This window comes from Orcinus orca, chromosome 2, assembly GCF_937001465.1.
Source record: "Orcinus orca chromosome 2, mOrcOrc1.1, whole genome shotgun sequence".
NCBI lineage: Eukaryota > Metazoa > Chordata > Mammalia > Artiodactyla > Delphinidae > Orcinus > Orcinus orca.
This window is the reverse complement of record NC_064560.1, coordinates 122,441,290-122,465,503: the sequence shown is the minus strand read 5'-3', so window position 1 is coordinate 122,465,503 and position 24,214 is coordinate 122,441,290. Positions and strand designations below refer to the sequence as shown.

Below are 24,214 nucleotides of genomic sequence, written 5' to 3'. Positions count from 1 at the left end.
ACTGTAGTAAGAAGAAACATTTTTATTATAAGACTGATCCTCACAAGTGATTTCTTTTTCATTTTCCTTAAACTCCTTACTTAAAATTTTTTTTTCTTATTAGACCCTCAACCCACAAATGTTCAACTGTCATAAAAGATCAGTGTTACTGAACTGCCAGCATTAATCTTTTGTTTGAAATGTACAAAGAAAGACAAATAAAGGAGACATTGCAAAATGTCTCTGTGAAGTAGAAGCAGATATTGAAATGATAAACAATATAACCTGCAAACACTATTTATAATGTTCTTGGGTAGAAGAAATTCCTAAATATCAAAGACAGTGGCATCACTGTCAGGTGCTCCATAAATAAACCATGGATAGTTCCTGACATTGGACCTTTTCCTTCTTGCACTGCTATGCTAAATAAGCATGCTCTCCTTGCCTGAATTCTACATGCCCATTTACAGAAATTCTGCTGCAGATAAGTAACACTGTCATGTTCGTTTTGTCAACTACATGCCGATTATCCTTTCCTATCTGCAGTTTGGGAACATTACCAAGGTCAGAAGCAATCTCTCAGAAAACCTTTCCTAATGTGGCTGTATTTGATAATTTCTGTAAGGGGCTTCCATCAATAAACTTTGCAGAAACACACAGGTATTTTCCAAGATCTGACTCCTAGACCAGGGAGAAAGGAAAGACATACCAGTAAGGCTTTAAAAATTTCAAACTAAAAAAAGAGTGAAGTCAATCATTCTGTGTCTTTTCATTTATTCACTGAAAATGCTGCCGATACCAGAGGACGGCATATCCAGTTCTTTGAGATGCTTCCGCAATGACCCTACTTTCTCTACCTTTCTAACCTCTTCCTATTTATTTTATTTTGACAAATCGTTTATGAAGCATTTGCAACTGATGCACATATCACAAAATTATTTCTGCCAAGCTTCCTCTGTGACCTGCCCGTGGGACATGACATGCTCCAAGATGTGTCGCTCTATCAACCCGCATTTTTCTAGGACAATGCAAATTATGACAAATTCCATCATCCTGCATTACGTGCTTCATGCTAATCTCACTAATTCTAAAGAATCAGGAGGGCTTGCTGTTCTGCTGAAGGGCATGCTGTCTGATTGAATGATAGGAAAACAACATTTGCCATCCCCTTCTCACAACCCCAGCTGTGGCCACCACTGCCTCACTTCTGCCAGGCAACTGCTCTTGCTGTGTAACTTCCATATGAGAATTATTAACTTCATATCAACTGAGCTGTCTTACAGGAAAAATACATAATCACCAGTCAAGGTAGTTCTCAAGTCCAGAAAATAAAAGGCATTTGGTGGTAAAATGAAAAGAGAAAACATTTTTACTGACTGTTGGATACTCTATTCATTTTTAGCTATTTAAAATGAAGAGTTAAGATCAACCTTATCATTTTAAAAAATCAGACAGTTTCTAGACTGGAATGCTTTTGATTGGAAGTTTTTTTGCTGCTGGGTCGCTGCAAATGGCCACCTGAGAAGTCTTAAGAATCAGACAGCTAACCTTGAGGACAATCCCTCTGTGCTTCAGAAGGTGGCAGTATTACTACATGAAAGAAGTCTAAAGTCTATGTGATATTCTACGGCCACATTGCTGAAATAAACATGTTTAATTCCCAAAGAAACATATATTTTACCCGGTGGCATAATTTACTTATAACATTAAAACTCAAACATGGAGCAATTTGTAGCAATAACCATGATTATGCTGTTAGTGGCCCAAATGTCACTGTCTAGATTAGGCTAAATGATACCTAGCACGGAAGAGCTTCTATGATTTATTTTTTATGATCATGGGTAGAACTTGCATGCTTAAAAGGCTCACCAGAAAACTGTCTTCAATAAATAAAAAAGGATGAAAAGATTGAAAGAATCTCATATTATTGTTTGGAGATGTGATTGTAAAAAATTGTCACAGGAATGAGGTAAATTTTAAATCTCAGAGACACTTCCCCCACCCCGCCAAAAAAAAAAAAAAAAAGGTAAATATCTTGAGCATTTCTAATGTTATGTTTCAGATTTTAAAGTATTTCACTGCATATAACTCACCTTATAGAATAGTAAATTAAAATACATCTAAGCTGTTTTGCCATTTATGAGTATCTTCTGAAAATGTCAGAACAAAATAAAGACTTCTAAATACATGTAATGCACTAAAATTGATTATTTTAACTACTTCTAGAAAATGCAGTAAATACAAATCTGTTGATAAGTGTTAGGAGTAAAATATCCTATTCAAACCTTCAATAATTTACTTTTGGGGAATTATGGTCTCATTTGTAATTCCACCTGGAAACTACATAATATTATAGACCTTTTTTGGCCATTATCATGTATCAAATTGAAATTGCTGTGCATAATCAAGGAAAAAAGAATGTAAACTGTACTATCTAAGGTAGAAAAAGGATTTTACAATAAACACACATTTTACTAGTTACTGAAGTAAGGGCAAATTTAAGTCAGCATTTATATCTCTGCTTTAATAAAATGCTGCCTTATTGGTTTGATGTTTTAGTGGGTCCTTATAGCACAAAATGACAGGAAAGTATTACGAAGAAGAGACAGGAGGATCTTTAGCGTTCGACTTTACTCCCAGTGAGACCCAGACCCCTCAGAGGAATAGACAATGTGAGCGTGACTTCAGCAAAGGCACTGGGCACACCCTGTGCATGCTGTGGCTTGTTGACATGAACCAGGGCAGGCAGACACCAATAATACATGAAGTGCGGTTCAGAGGCAATTAGGATCAGTTGTCAAGGCCAGGCCATTAATGAAAGAACATGTCAGAGGAGCTGGAGACTTCAATGGTTGAGGGCAAGAAGGCGATTTAGTGTGACAGATCGAGTCCTTCCAATGTCCTCAGTGGTACATGCTAATACCAGCCTTAACAACCTTTTGTGGCAGTGTATAATGCGACTAACATGGACTTTGATTCAGCAAAATGACTGCTGCCACTGTTAGTCTGTCTCATTCCAACAACAGTAAAAGCATTGCTACAAATAATTATCCACTTCCGTCCCTCCCTCCACCACCTAATGCATCGCCCTTTGTGCATGCCATAGTGTTGGTCACTAGAAGGTTGGGGTGTTTTTCACTTCTGGTTTATATGATACATGGTATTCTTTATTTGTTTCTTTGGTAGCAGTATAATCCCGACTAATCAATTACAATGGATTTCAGAAGGCAAAAGAAATAATTAAACTCATCCCATTCTCAAGTAGTTTTCATTAAAAGTTCCCAACACAAGTCAAATGTGTCCAAAAGAAACAATGTCCATTATGTAAGTTACTTACAGGCAATAGGGGAAGTTGCTTACCTAGGCTCCAAAACCATTAGCAGAAAATTAACTTATTCCTCAAAGAAGTGAAACCAGGAGCGTTACAGAAAATCACCTCGCTGACATTTTGTCTTTTTTGTCTTTACAGTTTGATAGTAATTTAAAATAAAAACCTACATGCCTATGACCTGACAATCAACAATGAGTAGGAAAAATGTTAAACACTGGTTAGGTAAACAATAACAAGGGAAGCACAATATTCTAACACAGTTCAGCCTATAGATTTTTACGTTATGATAAAACTCCACAATATCACACTCTTAAATTACTTTTATGTATAAATCCTGTAATTTTAAAATTTTTGGCTCTTCTTTCATATTTTCTGCTTATTTGGATAAGATATTCTTATGACTTAATGGAGGGTAAGTGGCAGAAGTTTTCTTATAAACTCGTAATGTTCGCAGTCCCTCCCAATTTTCCAGGATTTACTTCCAGAGTCCCAGCTACAAAAGATGATGTTGTAATACCTTAGGGCTTAAGGCAGATAGCTCAGCCTTGTCTGTTTACGAATGACCAGACACATACGAAGAAAGGTGTTTAGGTAGAGATTAATGGGAATCATGCTGTCAGGGTGGTAACTTTTTGTGATACGTACATTTTATTTTTTTCTGGGTCTTATTTTTTCTTTTCTTCTGAGATAGTTTTCACTGCTTTATTTCTGATCTCATATACCACTGTTGTCTTTCTTGTGATTTTGTTCAATTCTCTTTGCTCACTCTTTTTTTCTGATCTCAGCAATTGCCACCTCTTTCCCCTACTACTTGATTCATTACCAGCTTACGTGCTTCCTCATATAAGCACTTTTTCTCTTTCTCAGAAAGCTTTCAGAACTAAGTCTTCAAAGGAGTACTAGGGCTTTCCTGGTGGTGCAGTGGTTAAGAATCCACCTGCCAATGCAGGGGACATGGGTTCGAGCCCTGGTCCGGGAAGATCCCACATGCCGCAGAGCAACTAAGTCCGTGCGCCACAACTACTGAGCCTGCGCTGTAGAGCCCGCGAGCCACAACTACTGAGCCTGCGCGCCTAGAGCCTATGCTCTGCAACAAGAGAAGTCACCGCAATGAGAAGCTTGCACACCACAACAAAGAGTGGCCCCTGCACCCAGAACTAGAGAAAGCCCACGCGTAGCAACGAAGACCCAATGCAGCCAAAAAAAAAAAAAAAAAGGAGTACTAGTGTTAAAAGTTCAAATGTTCATGCAATTCCAAAACACATTTGTATAAATAAATAATTACTTTAATAAAAATATACTTAGGCAAAAAGGTTACTGTGCTAAAAATATATTTCCTTTTAGTTGTATCCAAAGTAAACACACTTTGCAAACATCTGGCAGTGTTATTAAGCCATTATTACATTAAAAATATACTGCGAATGTAAATTGTCTACCTGGTCCTAAACAATAATGAATATATCCCCTTCTAGAGAAATTCAGTAGATGAATGATCAACTCTTGGTCAGTCTACGGGACATTTAGCTTAAGCTCAGTCTTCCATGTCTGGGTCTCTTTTGTGAGACAAGATCTTTCTGCAGCCTGATATGAGAGTATTTGATACCTGTTTTTCTCCCTGAACTGTTAGCACTATTATGATAATGGAACTGATTCAGCTGGTGACAGGAACGAGTTTTCATTATTTTTTCAGGCTCCTAGCCTTCATGACACAGAAATAGACCTACTGGGCTAAAAGTTAATAGCACAAAGCTAGGAATGACACTCCCCAGTGGTAGGACTTCAGATTTTGCTGAAATAACAATGACTATATTTACTCATTTGTATAATAAAACATTTCAAATCTATCAAAAGAAAATTCTGGAAAACCTCCTATTAAAAAAGTACAGTTTTTTGAAGTGAGCAAATATTTTGAGATGGCCTTTGATACTGTGTTCAGTCTCTCTCCTTCTTTTTTGAAAACCTGGTATTTGTCATCTGTCATAATGTGTTTACTTTGAGTACAACATTTTAAAGGTATTATTTTGTTTTCTAAAATCTTCTAGAAGATTTGTTTTCCTTACAAGCATAATTATATCTAGTTTCTCCAATCAGTGCTTCATATTTTAATAATATGTTGCCATTTCGGTACAGCTATAACCATAATAATGAACATGGGGTTCAAAGATCACTAAATATATAGATGGCACGAACCATTAGCAAGAAATATTCTACACCATAGAAATCACACATTAAAAAACCCTGAAATTCACTATAGAATTTGCTGTTAAGCAAGGAATCTTTCTTTGTAATTAACATAAATCTCTTTACAAAACATGCTAGTTTTAATAACTAATAGGGACATTTTATAGGAAAAATAAGGAATAGAATACAAATAAAACTATAATATGAATAATTTAGTTATCTCCTTCTCATATCTCATAATGATATTGTGTAGCTATAATGGACCTAAACTGGAATTATTTCCCTTAAAAAATAGGTTTATCTTTTCTTTTTCTATATGCCATTGAAATTCATATCATCTCTTCCACACAAAAACACATAATTAATCCTAATTGTTTCCAACACTCTGAAGAGAAGAAATGGAATTTGTGGTTTCTCTCTTTTATGTGTGTTAAGCTTTTCTGGCCACAAAGGCACCATTTAGTAAATTACTTCCTCCAAAATGCTGGCCAGTGGCCTCTTGGCCTGAAGGAGTTAATGCAGTTTGCAAAAGGTGAGTCACTGAATTCCTCTGTGACAGAAAGATGAAACTCAGTGATTGCTCAGAGGTGTCCTACTCTGCTATTGAATGATGATCCAGTAAGGAAAAAAAATCACTTCTCACATGCAGGTCTTAACAAGAAAAATGAAGAGTATGCGCTATGAATGCACAGAGGGGGTGGGTGTGAAAGGAATGTAACGCTGTTCCTGACTGGTACAAAATTAAAATGGAAACAGAATGAAATCTTCCCTAGAGGTGATTCTTCAACTTTGTTATGACTTTTGTCAAAGGTGAGCTAACTCTGTACTACTGTCTTATGATATTTGTCTTGGGTGACACTTGGTAGCATAAGGGAAGAGTACAGTTCCCACAAACCTTTGGCATTCCAACCTCTAGACTCCAAGTCCTACTCAGGTAGGAGAGAGCCCCACATCCCAGGTAGTTAAATCATTTGTTCCAACTTTGACCAACTCTCTCTTTCCCAAATAACTGTCTTTGGCATGGCCATACTCCCTAAAGTGCCCCAGTTCCTGAATCTATTCCAAATATGGCCCACTGCTTCCCTGCTTCAGAATGTTGCAATGCTACTTTCTATCCTATTCTCTCATTCTTCTCACCCCGCTCCACCCCATGCCAAAAGCACCTCTTCTCTCCTAGGTCCACCCTGTCCCCTCAGACACCTACAGAACTGTAACAGTTGTTACTTCCTTAGTCAGGACTAGGTTCTTACAGAAGTCATCTTTGAAGTTGTCTCTAGATTTTTGTTTTCCCCCCAAATTTCCATCTAACAACTTCTTTATTGGTAATTAATATAGTCTTTCGATAGTTCTCTGCTTTCAGACACTAGGTTCACAGTATTGTCCCTTCAAGATCGGCTAAGTTACGTCCATGAGGATTGAGCTGTAAATCTTCCAAAGGAGCCTCACTGATTGCAGCAAGATGTCCTCCTTGCAAATTCAACAGTATCTCCTGTTGGTTCTCTTTAGCTCCCTTTGTACTGCTTCACTCCTATCCCCCCGCCTTTTTTGGTCATCAACATCTTCTAGCTCTGATTTCATTAATTCAATTTATCATTGCTGAGTACCTACTATATGCCATACACTGTGCTTGAGATACAATAGTGAACAAAAGCAGGTATGGTCCCTTTTGTATGGAGCTTAGTCTAGTAAAGGAGTCAAGTTTGATACAACAATCCCACAGATAGGTGTAAAACTGCAGTTGTGACACATGGATAAATAGATTAAAGGTGAGGTGCAAGGTGCTGTAAGAGTCTGGTCAGGGAGGTCATATAGACTGACCTCCCACCTCTCCCTACATTATCATCAAGAATAATCAGATCCATGTCCATTTCAGTCCAAGCCTCCCGAGTCATTTTCATTTGACTCCATCTCCCACCCATCTCTGACCTCCCAAAGCCTTCCCTTGGGCCCTACAGAAGGCCCAAACCATCCCACAGCAATAAAATTCCCCATATCCACTATCCCTTCTCTCAAATTTCTCTTCACCTTATTGCTCACAGTGAAACCAGGCTATATTCCAAGTCCACATCTTCCCCTGAGGCTTTCAAAATGGAGCTCTTTTTTTCTTTCCCACCCCACACTATAGGACTTGGGGCTGGTGTGTCCTTTCCAGTTCCTTAAAACCTATGGCCTCTTAGAAGCACAAACCACCAGCAGACTTTATCACCACTTCCCCTACTTTATATTGTCAAGCACCTATCACCTCATCACCGAACTCATTCATGGACTAAGAGAGCATCTATTTCACGGTCTTCCACTGTGCCATTACTCCTGTCATCCTTGGTGGCTTCCATGTTGAGACAGATAATCCATCTGCCTGTGGACTCTCAGGGGTCTGAATCATACATTTCCAACAACCTTTGTCCCCACTCCACCTTAACTACCCATTCCCGGGGTCATTAGAGTACAAACTCCAATGTAGACTCTAATGTGTTTACAAAACTACAAGTTTTGGTCCGTTAGTAATCATAAAAATAAATAATGTTTGATTTGATTTAATGAGTTATAAACAGTTTTTCTTCTTTTAAGTATAACATAGATTAGATTTTAAAATATTAGCTTGTTACGTTAAGTAAGGTAAACATTGTTTCATAAACATTTCTTTCAGTTACATGTCATATACGTATGAGCATTCTAAGTTGTTTTGAAAATCATATTATTTACTGTGTCCAGTCCAAAAAGTGTGAAAAACACTGACCAACTTCATCATCACCAATAACCAAATTACTTTCAAAATCTTGATTTTAAATATCCCATTTGCTAACTACCACCTTCTAATTTTAGAGCTTACTTGTTCCAGTCTCCTCCTTCTAGATTTTTTAGAAGACTTCCAATTCACTGACTCTACCACTTTTTACTGTACTCCTACCTCCCCCTTCATATGTTCTCATCCCTCCTTGCCTGTCTCAGATTCCAGGCTCTATTCCTTTCATCATACCTTTAACTCCTTTGCTCTTTGCTACCCAGTTTTATTTGTCAAAACCCCCAAAGCTACACCCAACTCTCCAACTGCTTTGTGCCACCATCCAAGCTGCTGAATGTTGCTGGAGAAAAACACATGATTGTGCAGGCAGGTACCACATTAAATTTATGATCACAGATTTCAAGCAGGCCTTTCTTGTTGCCCAGTCCTACTACATTTCCCTAGTATTTTAACTTTCCCATTCTCCTGACAACAATTGTATTCCTCATCTTCTCTAAGCTGATGACCTGGCTTCTTATTTCATTTTCCCAGTACTAAATCTACAAGCAGATGAGCCCGCGTATTGCACCTTCCCTCAGATCACAATAGAATCATCCCTGCTTCTATTTAAGATTAACCACTCCACTTAAAGTTCCCATCCATCTTGCCAACACAAAGGCTTGGATTCTGAAAATACCATTTATCTGTCTTATGTGTTCAGTTTTATCCTCTCATTTGGATTATACCCATTAACATAAAAATATGCTGCAGTGACTTCCACCTGAAAAACAGTAATCTCTTGGCCCCAATTTGCAACTGCCCTATTTCTGTTCCTCTATATGGCAAAAATCTTTGAAAGTGTTGTCTATAACCACTGTCTCTTCTCCCACTTGCACTTTAACCAATAGCTATCAGGCTTTTCTCTCCACCAGTCTGTTGAATTCAGTCTTGTCTAAGTTCTCAACAACCCCCATTTTGCCAAATCCAGAAGTCAGTTCCCTATCTTCACCTTATTCTATTCAGAGTAGCATCTGTCCTGCTAACTAATTCTTCTTTATTGTTCCCCACCACCTCATTCTTTAAGTACTTCCTTCACTTCTGAGATACCATACTTGGGTTTTCTTTTTATCTCTAACAGATAGAGATCCATAAAAGGAGATTAACTGATCTTATTAAGAGTGCTTCAGGATTTGATCCCTCTCCTTTTTACTTTTCTGTCTTTTCTCTGTAGGTAACTTAATTCAGTTTCCAGATTTTTTTTTTTTTTTTTTTTTTTTTTTTTTGCGTTACGTGGGCCTCTCACTGTTGTGGCCTCTCCCGTTGCGGAGCACAGGCTCTGGATGTGCAGGCTGAGTGGCCATGGCTCATGGGCCCAGCCGCTCCACGACATGTGGGATCTTCCTGGACCGAGGCACGAACCCCTGCATCGGCAGGCAGACTCTCAACCACTGCGTCACCAGGGAATCCCTCAGTTTCCAGATTTTAATCTCCATCTAAATGCTATGACTTTCAGTTTTATATCTATAGCCCTGCCCTCTCCCTTGAGGTCCCGGCTCATATAATTATTTACCTGCTTGATATAGCCACTTGGATGTCTACCAGATATTGTAAAGTTAACCTGCCCCAGCCAAAAAAAAACAAAAACAGAAACAAAAACTCAATTTTCCCCCACCCCCACCAAACCTGCTCCTTCTCTACTCTTCCTTATCTCAATTTATAGGACTACCATTCATTTGATGGTCAAGCCAAATATCTAGGCATCATCCTTAATTCCTACCTTTCTTTTACCAACCATTAGCAAATTCTGTTAGCCCTACCTCCAGAATATGTGCCAGATCATCCCTTTTTCTTCTTCCCTTATCCCCACCTCCTACCTCTTCAACCTTATCTCTGACTATTTTCTTTCTCACTCACTATGCTCTCCCCACCCCAGCTCCTTCCTGCCTCTTTCTCCAGATCTTCACACAGCTAATCCTTGGGGAAAAGACTCTCCCGACTCTCTAACCCAAAAGTGACACCTCTCCTAATTATTATCTATCTCTGTGTCCTAATCTATTTTCCTCACAGTACTTAGTAGAATCGGAAATTATTCTATTTGTTTTTGTATTTAATGTCTGCTTCTCCACTAAAATATAAATCTATAAGACCAGGGCTGCATATTCAGCTCCTAGAATGTAGCTGAATGAATGAATGGGAGCTGACAGTGTGGTTGAGGTGGAAAGAGCCATGATGGAGAAGGAATAAAGGGGTCAACACTGTCAATTATGCACTTCTAAGAAAATATCACTCTGGCTGGAGAGCCAGAGGGATACCACGACCAATGAGGAAGCTGCTAGCATAATCTGGGTGAGTAATGATGGGAGCTTGTACTAAGACTCTGGGGAGAAATGGCAAGAAGTGAATGGATTGCAGAGATATTTAGGAAGAAGATCATTTGATATCCTATCACATTTGGATATGAAAAATGAGAGTAAGGAAAAGGGAGATTTGAAGAGTGACACCAAGGTTTTGTGTTTATGTGTCACCGACTTAGGGCCATTGGGAGAGGCCAAGGTTTAAGGGAAAAATCATGAATTGTGGTTTGGGCATGCTAAGTTTGATTTCTCTTGACACATGTGGGAAGAGATGACAAAATGGCATTAGATATAAAAGTCTGGGGCTTCCCTGATGGCGCAGTGGTTAGGAATCTGCCTGCCAATGCAGGGGATACGGGTTCAAGCCCTGGTCTGGGAAGATCCCACATGCTGCGGAGCAACTAAGCCCGTGCATTATAACTACTGAGCCTGTGCTCTAGAGCCCGCGAGCCACAACTACTGAGCCCAAGTGCCACAACTACTGAGCCTGTGTGCCTAGAGCCTGTGCTCTGCAACAAAAGAAGCCACCGCAATGAGAAGCCTGCTTGCTGCAACTAGAGAAAGCCCACGTGCAGCAACAAAGACCCAATGCAGCCACACACACACACACACACAAAAAAGTCTGGAGCTCTCCATAGGATCCAGCAATCCCACTCCTAGGCATATACCCAGACAAAACTATAAATCGAAAAGATACATGAACCCCTATGTTCTTAGCAGCACTATTTACAATAGCCAAGGCATGGAAACAGCCTAAATGTCCATCAACAGACGCATGGATAAAGAAGATGTGGGGGAATACTACTCAGCCATTAAAAAGAATGAAATAATGCCATTTGCAGCAACATGGATGGCTCTAGAGATTATCATATTAAGCCAAGTTAAGTCAGAAAGACAAATACCATATGATATCACTTACATGTGGAATCTAAAATACAACACAAATCAACATATCTACAAAACAAAAACAGACTCACAGATATAGGGAACAGACTTGTGATTGCCAAGGGGGAGGGAGGGTAGGGAAGGAAAGGGAAGGATTGGGACTTTGGGATTAGCAGAGGCAAACTATTATATATAGGATGGATAAATAACAAGGTCCTACTGTATAGCACAGGGAACTATATTTAATATCCTGTGATAAACCATAATGGAAAAGAATATGAAAAAGAATATACATATGTATAACTGAGTCACTTTGCTGTACAGAAATTAACACAACGTTGTAAATCAACTATACTTCAATAAAAAAGTCTGGAGCTCTAAGGAATGATCTAGACTAAGGAGATAAATTTGTGAGTCATTTGTATATACATAAGTGGTAACTGAAGTCATATGTATGGATGAGATTACCTAGAAAGGAAGTACAGCATGAAAAGAGAGCCTAGAGCTGAACTCACACACAAGAGCTCAGCATGCCCGGCAGCCTTCATGCCTGCCTCTGCTTTCATCCTTCTATCTGCATTTGACTTATCACCAGTTGACCTACATTTTCATCTTGGCTGGTGCCAGGCTCTGCTTTTTTCTGTCCATAATCAGTAGTGGTGATTCATCTATGCTGTTTCTGGCCTTTGTCCTCAAGTGGTTTTATCTTTTCTGCAATCACGTTAGTCTTCAAACCCCCCAAAGACTCTCCTGACTACATGGCTTCGTTCACGCTACTACACAGAAAGCAGCACAGGGTAGTGGTAAAGAGCCAGAAAATCTGTGTTCAAAATTTGGTTTTGCCAGATCCTAGTTAGTTATTTATCCTTTCTGTGCTTTGGTTTTCTCATCTATAAAGAGAGAATAATAATAGCATCTATCTCATAGGATTATTGTGGGAAGTAGAATTCATGTGAAACCTTAAGAACAGTTTTGGCACCTACCTCGTAAGAGCTCAATAAATGTTAGCTACTATGCTGATATTTGCCAAGGTAACTGACAAAGCTAGCTTCAAGTCATCATCACTGGTCTAGAACCAGGGTGGGTAAGAAAGGAACTGGAGTGAGGGGTGAGTTGAAATAGTACTCAATAAGATAGTCAGGGATGGCCTCATAAAAGATAATCTGATGAAAAAGGAGCCAGACATTCAGAGGCAACATCAAACAAGAATAAGCTTGGTATGCTGGATGGACATAAGTAAAAGATAGTATGGCTGGAGAATGGGGAAAAGGGAGAGAATGACAGGAGATGAGGGAGATGGATTCTATCATATAGTGCTCATAGACCACAGTGAAGAGCTTGGATTTTATCCTCAACTTAAAGTACTGAATTATGTACTCAGATTTACATTAAAATTTTTTATAGTATTGTGGTAAGACATGTAGCATGAGATCTATCTTCTTAACAGTACTGTTAAGTGTACAATTTTTAAGTGTACAATATAGCATCGTTATCTATAGGCACAATGTTGTACAGCAGATCTATAGACGTTATTTATCTTGTATAACTGGAACTTTTTATCTGTTGATCAGCAACACCTCATTTCTCCTTCCCACCAGCCTCTGGCAACCAACATTCTCCTTTCTGCTTCTATGAGTTTGACTATTTTAGATACTTCATATAACTGCAATCACGCAATATTTGACCTCCTATGAATGACTTATTTCCCTTAGCATAATGTCTTCAAGGTTCATCCATATTGTGTTGCATATTGCAGGATTTTCTTTTTTTAAAAGGCTGAATAATATGCTATTGTATGTATACACCACATGTTTGTTATCCATTCATCCATCAATGGACATTTAGGTTGATTCCACATATTGGCTACTGTGGAACACGAGAGTGCTAATATTTCTTCAAGATTTCCATTCTTATGGATAAATACCCAGAGTGGGATTGCTGAACCATATGGTATTTCTACTTTTATTTTTTTGAGGAACCTTCATATGTCTTCCATATGAATACCATTTTGCATTCCCACTAACAGCGTACAAGGGTTCCAACCTTTCCACATTCTTGTCAACATTTGTCGTCCTTTTCTTTAAATGGCCATCTTAATAGGCATGAGGTGGTATCTCACTGTGACTTTGATTTGCATTTCCTTGATGATTAGTGACATTACCTGTTGGTCATTTGTGTATCTTCCTTGAAGAAATGTCTATTTGACATGTCTTTAGACCTTTTAAATTCAGGTTACTAGTTTCTTTGCCTTTGAGTTGTAGGAATTCCTTATATATTTTGGAAATGTACCCATTATTAGATATATGGTTTGCAAATATTTTCTGCTATTCCATAGTTTGCCTTTTCACTATGTTGATTGTTTCCTATGCTGTGTAGTAGGTTTTTAGTTTGATGAAATCTCACTTGTTTATCTTCGCAGATTTATATTCTTAAAAGGTCACCTTAACATTGTAAAGCAACTATACTCTAATAAAAATTTTAAAATAAATAAATAAATATGTCAAAAATTTCTTAGAAAAAATGTCACCTTGAGTACTATGTGGAGAATGAATTTTGGGGGAAAAAGGCAAGAGGAGAAGTGGGGAAATCAGATAACACAGCTGTTGTAAGACCATGGAGAAGGATGAAGGTAGCTTGGAATACGATTGTGAGGGTGGGGAAGAAAAACAGACTCTGACTCGGTTCTAGGAGTAGAAGGGGCAGAATTTGTTGGTGCATACAGTGGACGAAAGAGGAGACATGGAAAATCCCCAGGTTTTTGGCTTGAACAACTGGGTGAATATTTATGATGTGATGGGGAAGATTGAAAAAAATGAGTTTGGGACATGGGTGGAAATTAGGTCAGGTTAGTAAACTGTTATGTTGCTTACTGTCTTTTACCCTACATGGTAAGTCTGGATATTACTCACATAATTCTGGTGACTGTTTCCTTACATTAGTACTGAGGATCAGCGTTCTAAAATATTCTTTGCAACATTTGAGGACTACAAAATCTCCTTGATCATGATTTCCCGTGCCCCTGTGAGGTCACAGGAACATACAGTATCATTATGCTGGGTCCTATTCAATTACATTGCGTACTTTATAGAGTACCACTAGTACAATGCAACAACCTATTCTATCACTATCTCTCAGTTTGAGAAAAACCATTCACTTTCCAAGTGTTAGAACTGAATGATCACAATGGAGTTAGTCAAGCCTATTTCTTGACCTGAGCAACAACAAAATAGTCTTGTTTCCAAGTCAAAACATTTTTGAAAGTGAGAGAAGGAGTTATTGATAATTACAGGTAAACAATATGCCTGGGATTGTCCAGGCATATTGGGACCTATGGTCACTCATTTCATAAAGCATGATATTTTAAAAATGAAAGTCCAGAACAGCATATGGTTTCATTTAGCTAAATCAGGTGGTAAAATATAAAGAATAAAATGAAAGGAAAATCAGGAATTCTGCATCTACTTAATGTTCCTTCTTTTCTTTGTCTTCTGTTCGATTGATTTAAATATATTTATTTGATTGATTTAATAACTGATGTTTTGAAATGTCTGATGATGTACTTGTGACTTAGATTTGTGGCACAAATCCAGATAAGGTACTCATTTCATTATATCAACCTAGGTCAGATACTAGCACTTTAAAAATATAAAGAGAAAAATAAAATAAAGAGGATGCTACAGATATATCATTTATACATTCAAAAGAAAAACTAAACTTATTTCAAAAACCAAAATAATAAAATTATAAAGATTAAAAAAACTAATTCTAACATTTATTGTAGTTAATAGATAACATACATATATTAATAGGTTTATTAAATATATGCATACAAAAGAAATATTGTTTACAATTAGAATAAGACTATCATGCCTAAGCTAAATCAGGCCAAATACCAAATCTTTAGTAACCAAATGGAAAAGGTTCCCCATAATGTAAACATATACTTGGGGATGTTTATTTTCTCATTTCAGTTTCATTTTCAAAATATGCTGTATTTTCTGTGAAACCCATTTTTCATCTGCCCAATTACTAGCAATCTTTTTTCTACTATCAAAAATGATCATTTGTTTCTTTATCATAGTAGATAAAACAACCTTTCATTGTTTCAGCTCACAAGCTGTGCAGATCCTACCCACTGTTCTTGCCTCCAGCACTTCACATTATTGGTGTATTATTTCATGCATGCCCTACTCTTTTATCAATTGCTTTTGAAGTAATGTTAATAGACTAGAAAATTGAGACATTTATGAAGTATAGGCAGTGTTTATGAAAAAATCCATAAAATATGACACAGGCAAGACAAGATAAAAGCAGCATTTTAATAGATTATGGCAAAGGGATCCTGTCAGAGTTGACAACTGACTCCTTCGAGATCACTAATTTTTATGGGATTAATTCTGTGGTATAAAAAATGAAGTTAAACGTCCTAATTAATCTGTAAATAGCATACCCACAATTAAACCTTGTGGCCCCTTCTTGGATTAGGGCTGCAATTTTTGAAAAGTAATTGTCTCATATTCATAATGAAGAAAGTTTTCATTTTTTTTTTCTCATGGCATTTCAACTAAAAAATCCACCTGGATTTCAACTCAAATAGCAATCTTCCGAAAAGAAAATCAGTTCACAGCTTGGTGTGCAGCCACATCCATTAGACTTGTAGGTGATATGATTATGGATGGTTTATAGATTAAGAAAATAAAATTTGGAAAAATGGTACAGGAGTGAGGTAGTGGAGGAAAACCTAAAGTTTCTCCATATTCGAGCAACTGTTCTTTATTCCACAATTTACAGCACCCAGAAAGGTATTTAGTTCCCTTCTGTTATGGAGGTGATAACATGTGAGGCCCTGTCTCTAACACAGGAGTTAGAAAGTACATTATGTAGGAGTTAGGGATAAAGCTGTTGTCCAGCTTTTCCTGACATTGTGGCAGGGTGCTCAAGAAACTTTGGTTCCATTTCCCTTCCTTTCTTCCCCTTTAATATTTGAGTTTTAATAATATGTAGTCAGATGGAAATAAAAATTTATGAAATATTAATTATTTTTGAATATTTTTAAAGACAATGTTAACAATGCATACTAGCCTTTATGATTCACATTCATTATTTCATTGCATCCAGACAACAGCTCCAGAGACAAGTAAGTATTCCTGCTACCACTTTGTTAAAAATAAGGAAACTGAGGCTCAAAGATGTTAAAAGAATTACCCTAATCATATGTATATGATAGGTGATAGAACAGATTCTTGCATCTAGATCTCCTGACTTGAAATTCTACGCTTTTTTCACTATAAGAATACTGTGAGGTTATGTCTTTGCAATCAGAAATAATCTGTTGATACAGTAAAATATTCTATCAGTTTGGTGAAGAGAAAATTATTCAAATCAGTGAGCTACCAAGTTAAAAAAAATGGTTTCATGACTACTTACTTTCCATTGGACATTCAGCTTTTTGGAAGAATGGGAATATATGGAACCATCTTTTTTTTTAAGGAGGACAGATATTTTCTTCTTTGAATCCCATGAGAAAGTAGGATTGTGAAAGTTAATCACTTTTTTCATTGATCATCTATGACCCTGGCAGTAGGTAAGCTGCGGTTGTATTCTTTTAGAAAATAGTGCAGCAACATGGTATACTACTATCATATTTGAGAGAAAGATCTTTTAAATTGCTATTACTTGGCAAAGTAGTACCAATATTAGGAAAGCAGATACCTGACATTCTCAAGATGTAACAATGTCGTTTTCTGATTGTCTGTAGTCTTATTATAAATGGTTTAAATATTTTGGCTGAACTGATCAGTTGATGTGGTAAACATGATTAAAGGACTTATTTATTTGATGCTTAACTGATGGAATCCATTTCACACCAGAGGAATCTTGCAGTCTACCCAAAATCTTTTGCATTTCATATGAGAAAATAAGGAACCGAGAGACAGGAAGTGATTTGCTCAAGATCAATACAAGATCCTGACTAGAACTCACTTATGATTCCAAGTCCAGGTTCCTTTCCAATAAATTATCTTATCTGATTTTAACAGACTATTATTCAGTCAAAACCTTGGCTATACATTGACTGGAACACTCTTCAACAGGTAAAACATTTAAGAACAGTTAGGCCCAGTATTATAAACGTGATTGCAAAGAGAAGTCCTAAGCTGACAGAAAGAGAAAATAATAAATGGCACCTTCTTCATCTCTAAACTCTCTAATACCACGAAAACACCTTAAAGCCCTTGCCCTGGGTAAAAAATACTTGAAATGCCAAATCTGGTTATTAATTCATCTCGATGTGTGTCGGGAAGGATTACTACAGTTAAGTATATTCTAAGCCTGTTTATACCCAGCATTACTCCTAAAGTTCCAGTAAGAGTGCCTATTTTTATTTTTATTTTTGAAGTGACACTAACCTGAAAAGAAAGAAAAAAACAGTATGTTTAAGCCATTCTTCAAAGCTCATCCATGAAGCTATTTTGATGTTGTTTTTTTTTAAAAGGATGTTGTTTTTTAATGCAGCTAAATTAGATAGCTTCACTCTCACATTCTCTGAATACAAATAACAAAAGAACGTGATGTACTTACAGAGTTTAATAATCAAATTTGAAATCCTGCTTATTTATGCAGTTACTATGTCCTAGAATTGAAAATAGAGACAACCAGTCATAGAGGATCACTTTTAACATTATTGTCTTCACATCTTTATTTAAGTGCAAATGGGGAAGCCTCCCTGTATGGCATGGCGCATGCGACAAGGAATTTTCACATGGCCAGCCCATGTACTCAGTAATGCCACAGAGACAGGCATAAAGGTTTTTTATTTTTAAGTACTTAATACTCCTTACTAAATAAATAAAGCTGGGTACCTCCGAGTCAAAGAGTTGATTCTACTATAATATGGTCTGTGATTCATTTTAAATATCTTTAAATGGTACACAGTGACTCTTTTCTAGGGTATGTAATGCTTCCATGTAATTATCAGTAACATTTCTTGCACTCACAAAGTGTTCAATATCACTGATAGAAGACAATGACCACAGTCTTAAAGAAAGTAGAAATATCTTTCATGACTTTAACTGCAACATACTCTGCACTAGCAAAATGAACATTTTCCAAACCACTTTTGTTTTCAGTTCCTGACTACTCCCATGACTCAAACCACTTAGATTTTATGTTTTAGATTACTCCCTTTTACATTCGATTACCACATCAGAAGGGTCATAATTGATTTGAGATCTACCATCTCTCTGCTTGCCACAAAACCACCTGTGTTAAGAGTTTGAGGAATTTTGATGCAAGCACAGAGGAAATTATAGATTCCTGGTTATTGTGCTTAAGCCATTTTAAAAACCTACTTAAATATCTCACATCAACAGGATTCTATATATATTTCTAAGAAAGATCAGTTACCTTTTATTTTTCAACTTTTATAAGAAATTCTGTCCTTTCTTACAGCCATCAACCAGAAGACACAAAGTAAAATAACATGAAAGTAGAAATAGAAAATTAGTATGGTGCAACAGAAACACATATATTGTTAGATCTCAAGGGTCAACGTGGTAAATCAAGTTGTGTAATTTTTTTGATGGTTATTCTGTAAGTCTTGTGTTAGGTAATGGTATTGTTGGAACAGTAAGCCTTTAACATCTGTGCACTTTGGATCACCTTAAGCCAGCTGGTTCCTCTCAAAATTGCTCATCTTTTGTTCTTATTAAGTTCTGACCTGGGCCCCTAGCCTTAAGACAGCTATGTGCTTTCTGCAGCCAGGATATCCTCTTCAAGACTGTCAGACAATTTCAAATGATTGATGTGCTAGTCTGGTGCTCTGGTATTTTTCCCTTTTGTAAGTCTCCAGTAAATCTACAGCTCATTCTATAAGAATGCTAATTAGGTCTACTCTTACTTAACTTCATGCACATTTTTCTTGTTTTCCTGTATCTTTGGAGGCAAGCTTGAAATTTATAACACAGTGTGTTTCTAAAAAATTTTTTTACAATATTACATACAAATAAAACACATTTTCCACCAAAGGAAACAATTCAAGCAGTAAACTTAGTTGACTCTCTTCCCTCCAGAACTGTGCTGCATCCATTGGACAAACCTGAAGCATGTTTCCTAGGTCCACTCTGAAAATTAGAAATCATTTACTCACTTGCCTTTTACTCCTTTTCCCTGTTACTTCTTACCATTTTTACTCTTACTTGGATGGCGCTCTACCCCTTCCCTCATGATCAGAGGCAACCAGTACAGGAGGTCTTGGACTCCTTCATCTCTGAAGCCATTTTGGTTCTGCTCCAGAGGATCACTGAGGGAATCTCATCTCACAAAAGCCATGTGACTAACTGAGTCACAATCTTCTATCAGGCAAAGCCCAAGCAAGGCAGAATCTGGCTCTTTTAGGTTGTCAAGCTTGCTTCTTTACCGTAGAGATGTTTTCATATAAAGACAGACCTCCATCAATCTCAGGGCATTCATTTTAAATCTCTTGGCTTAACACATATTGTACCACGTTTCCCCATCTCATGATTGATTGTCCTTTTTGGGCCTTGCATAACCTCTCATTCTGAGGCTTAGAACTGAATTTCTGGCTTAAACTTTTTGCTTTCATTCTTGACCATATTTGGATTTTTTCCTCTAAAGAAGTTACTTCCCTAGTAAACTGCTGGGCCACTAAGGTTCCCAGAGCCCTATAACTATACGGAACACATACAACATGTGCAATCTGAGTCCAAAAGTAAGACCTGGGTATCTTTTTTTTTTTTTTTTTTTTTTTTTGTGGGACGCGGGCCTCTCGCTGTTGTGGCCTCTCCCGTTGCGGAGCACAGGCTCCAGACGCGCAGGCTCAGCGGCCATGGCTCACGGGCGCAGCCGCTCCGCGGCATGTGGGATCTTCCCGGACCGGGGCACGAACCCGTGTCTCCCGCATTGGCAGGCGGACTCTCAACGACTGTGCCACCAGGGAAGCCCCAGACCTGGGTATCTTACAATGGATACCACTGGGTTAACAAACACAATTGGAATACAGATGGACGATTAGGAAAAAAAAAATATCTATTTAAAATTTACTTGTATGTAAGACAATATTATTCTGAGAAAAAATACACACTGAAGTATATGAGTAAAAGATCATGCAACTAACTTTTAAAAGTTTCAGAAAAAAAATGTGTGTGCACATGTATACATACATACATAAACACATTCATAATATATACATGGTATATATATATATGTATATATATACACATATATATACACACATACATACACATATGCAAAGAGAGAGGGAGAGAGAGCGAGTGAGCACACTCATCTGATAAAGGAAATGGGGCAAAATGTCAACAACAGGTGAATCTAGCAAGAAGATATATAAGTGTTCTATGTACCATTCTTATTTTCACAATTCTTCAGTGAGTTTGGAATAACTGCAAAATAAAACCAAAAAGAAGCAAAAATTGTGCTTCTGAATGCCAATAGCTTTTACATATCAAGATAGAGTCAACTATGGTAAGGGGATGGAAAAGACCTGAGGAAGGCAGGGGAATTTGTGCAAGAGACAGAAATCTCTTAATTGAAGTGCCTGGTGGTCAAAAAGAGAAAGAAAATACTTGGAAAACTCATAATTGGAAGGGCAATTCCTAAATAGATGAGAGTACATTCATATGCCCAGAGAAGATTTCTTTATTCTTTATATACCATAAACATTAAGGAAGTGAAATATTTGTATTTTATGGGGATGTGTAAAAAGTGACTTTGTGTATTAATGTCTATGCTATTTGTACTTCTACACACTAAATGTAATACATCTAACTTGATTGTAACAATAAGAGGATCAACACTATGGATGGAGTTAATATGTGCTTATCTGAAACTTAGCAGATAACGAAACAGTGCCAAAATAAACAAGCCGAAATGAGAAGGGACATTCAAAGTACATTATTGTGTTACTGGAACATCTGGTACTAACACTGTCAAGTTTACATATGTTCTCAAATACTTATTTATGTAACAATCAAATGCTAAGCATTCCAGCTGCACTTGTAAACTTTTTATGAACTGAAGTCATACGCACAAGCTCAGCTAAACATACTTGACAGAGGGAGGAGCGTGAGGAAACTGTTAACTCTCGGAACTGAAGTTTCATTGCAGTACGACCTTCTGGCAGTGTTATGGACCAGTGTTTGGTGTGACAACTAAGCTGCTGGCTCATGTGAGATTCATTTCATTCTAGTAAGTAGAATCAGAAATATCCAATCAATGGGTCAAAATCATGATTTAGCAGCTACCTTTTTTGGACATAAGTTAGTCAGGAAAGAAAATCATATACAGGTTAAAAAAATAAAGCAACATGATGATATTGAGTCATTAAGAAAAAAATATTTGGTACTAAAGTGAAAAAATATTTTCCTCAACACATCCTAGAGCTAGCACAGGTAGGGTGATGGACTGTGGCAACGTATAAATTAGAAAAGATAGCATAAAAAGAGGAGGCACTTCTGTATGGTAATCATCTGATATTGCTCCTAATGAAAATTAATGTGTGAAACTTGCCTCCTTAGCGACAGGATAAACAGTAACTATCTTAAACCCATTTTAAAGAGTACAAAGGCAAGAACAGAGGGAAATAAGTATTTCTACGCTGTTTTTCTCTTCTACTAACAAAAGAAACTGGATACACATTATATTTCCCTAATCATTGTTTTGATCCAATTTCTAGAGTATGCAATATTGCAAAAAGGAACTCACATAGTTCTTTAATTTATGAACAGAAGATCTAAAGTGATTTCTGCCAGGTTGAGGTTAAAAGGACATATTTTGGGGGAAAAATATGAATCTCCTCCCCCCTTGATCTGACCAGCAAGATTCTGAAAGTTTCCTTTAGAATCAACCAGATGTTTCAGAGTGATGCATTGATCTTGAGGTGTGAAAATCTGGAATCTATGTGATCTTCCTGCATGCACTTTACTTATGCCAGCACTTGCAATCACAAATCTTGGGCCTAGAAAAAATCTTTTCTTTCCCCCGTGTAGCTTTACAATAGTGGCTTTCAACCTTAGATATATATAAAAAATCTCAAACCTAGGCCCCTCCCTAGACCAATTAAGTCAGAGTGAAACTCAGGAATCAGCCCCATGTGATGGTGCCAAGACTGAGAACACTGCTTAGAATAAGGATGGGCATTCTTTAGGGATCATGGGATTAGTTTTGCAAATATAGCATTTTTGCAAAATAATTTGGAAGCACTAGGTGCTCTCCATGCTCTGACTTTTAATTAGGTCTGGAATCTGGGATTATTAACACAACAGCTCTGATTCTTCAAAATATACCTCTTCTCCCATTTTGAGAATACCTTAAGGGCTGGCAGGTGAGGATAGGCAGTCTAGACTTCTAAGCCCTACTGTTTCCTCCATTTTAGCTGAAGAAGAATGGAAAAAGAACAATGGATATTTATCATTTTTGAAAAATTATGAAAAAAGTAGTAAATTTTGCTTATAAAACTACATTGTTCAATCATGAAGGTGATGGAGAGGGTGGGGTTTAAGTGGGATCTTAAATCATAAGGAGAACAGCACTTAATAATGTTTTAAAAATGCCTTTTAGAACTTTTTGAAACAATGTGGCATATATATGCAAATTTCTGGGCAAACAGTATCAGCCAATGGAATAACTAGAATTCAACTTCAAGAAGAGTGACTCTAAGTCCCCCTCTGCCTGGACAGCTTCAGGTTATACCTATTGTCTCAGAGTAGTTACTAATAGTACCTTCTCTGATGCTCAAAGCATCCTGTTTGGATCATAAATTACATTATAAGGAATTAGAGAGTTTTTATTGAGCAGAGAACTCAGTCTAAAGTAGAACCAAGATACATGAATTACATATAGTAAGTACTCAACAAACATTAGCTGCTATAAGATTATTGTCATTATTATTAATTCACAAGCAACAGGTTTTAAAGACAGTCTATGTATGAAAAGGAAACAAAAATGCACACCCCAATATTTCAGTCATATCTCTACAACTGAATATTGTTTTTCTCTACATGCCCACATGTGGTCATGTAGTGTCATCTGAAAATAGATGGCAGTCTTCTTACTCTTTTTTTGTATACAAAAATGTAATTCAAGATAATTACAAAAGGCTTTTTGTCTTCAAAATGTCAGAGGGATTTGTATAATGTAAAAATAGCTTTTAAATTATTACCAAATATGGCCTTTCTTATGATTATTATTATCCAAGTTTAGCAAATTACCTTCAATGCTTTGGGACAAGAAGGCAAAAAAAATAAAAAATAAAAAAGACAGGAATGGCATTTAGATCTGCTTTAAATACAGCTATCTGAAGTGTTCTCTTGTTTTGACTTATTCCAGAAGGAAAACTTAAAACAATGAGTAAATGAGTATAAGTTACAAAGAGGCATATTTTAGCTCAACATAAGGATTTTTAAAATAGAGTTGTCCAACAGAATGGTTTGTTTCAGGAAATGATGAGCTCCTTTGCTGAAGATATCCAAATTGAGACCGGATAAGCATATGCCAAGGATGCTGCAGGAAACATTTCTGCACTGTGTGGGAGATTAGCCAACAGAAGATGATGTCTTAGGTTCTTTCCAATGCTAAATTTTATAATCTTATGTCTATTCCAAACATTAATAACTACTTTAATGATACAAACTCTGAGGGCCTGGTTAAGAAAATGAAAAAGAAGAAAAACAAACAAATAAACTTCTCTTGGGTTCCAGGGAAAGCAGACTATATGAAGACGCTTTTTTT

The 24,214-nt window shown here is 37.0% G+C and overlaps 1 protein-coding gene across 9 annotated transcripts in view; it reads right to left on the bottom strand.

Annotated features, from left to right (window-relative positions):
• DPH6 (diphthamine biosynthesis 6) overlaps positions 1 to 24,214 on the bottom strand; it is a 443,901-nt gene that overhangs the window by 194,425 nt on the left and 225,262 nt on the right. For 3 of the 9 annotated variants that reach the window (XR_007475334.1, XR_007475333.1, XR_007475327.1), the window contains exon 13: positions 1,923 to 24,006. The exons of the other annotated variants lie outside the window; for them this stretch is intronic. The gene's annotated coding sequence lies outside the window, so the exon portion shown is untranslated. Of the gene's footprint in view, positions 1 to 1,922; positions 24,007 to 24,214 lie in introns of those variants that run through there. 9 annotated transcript variants of the gene reach the window in all.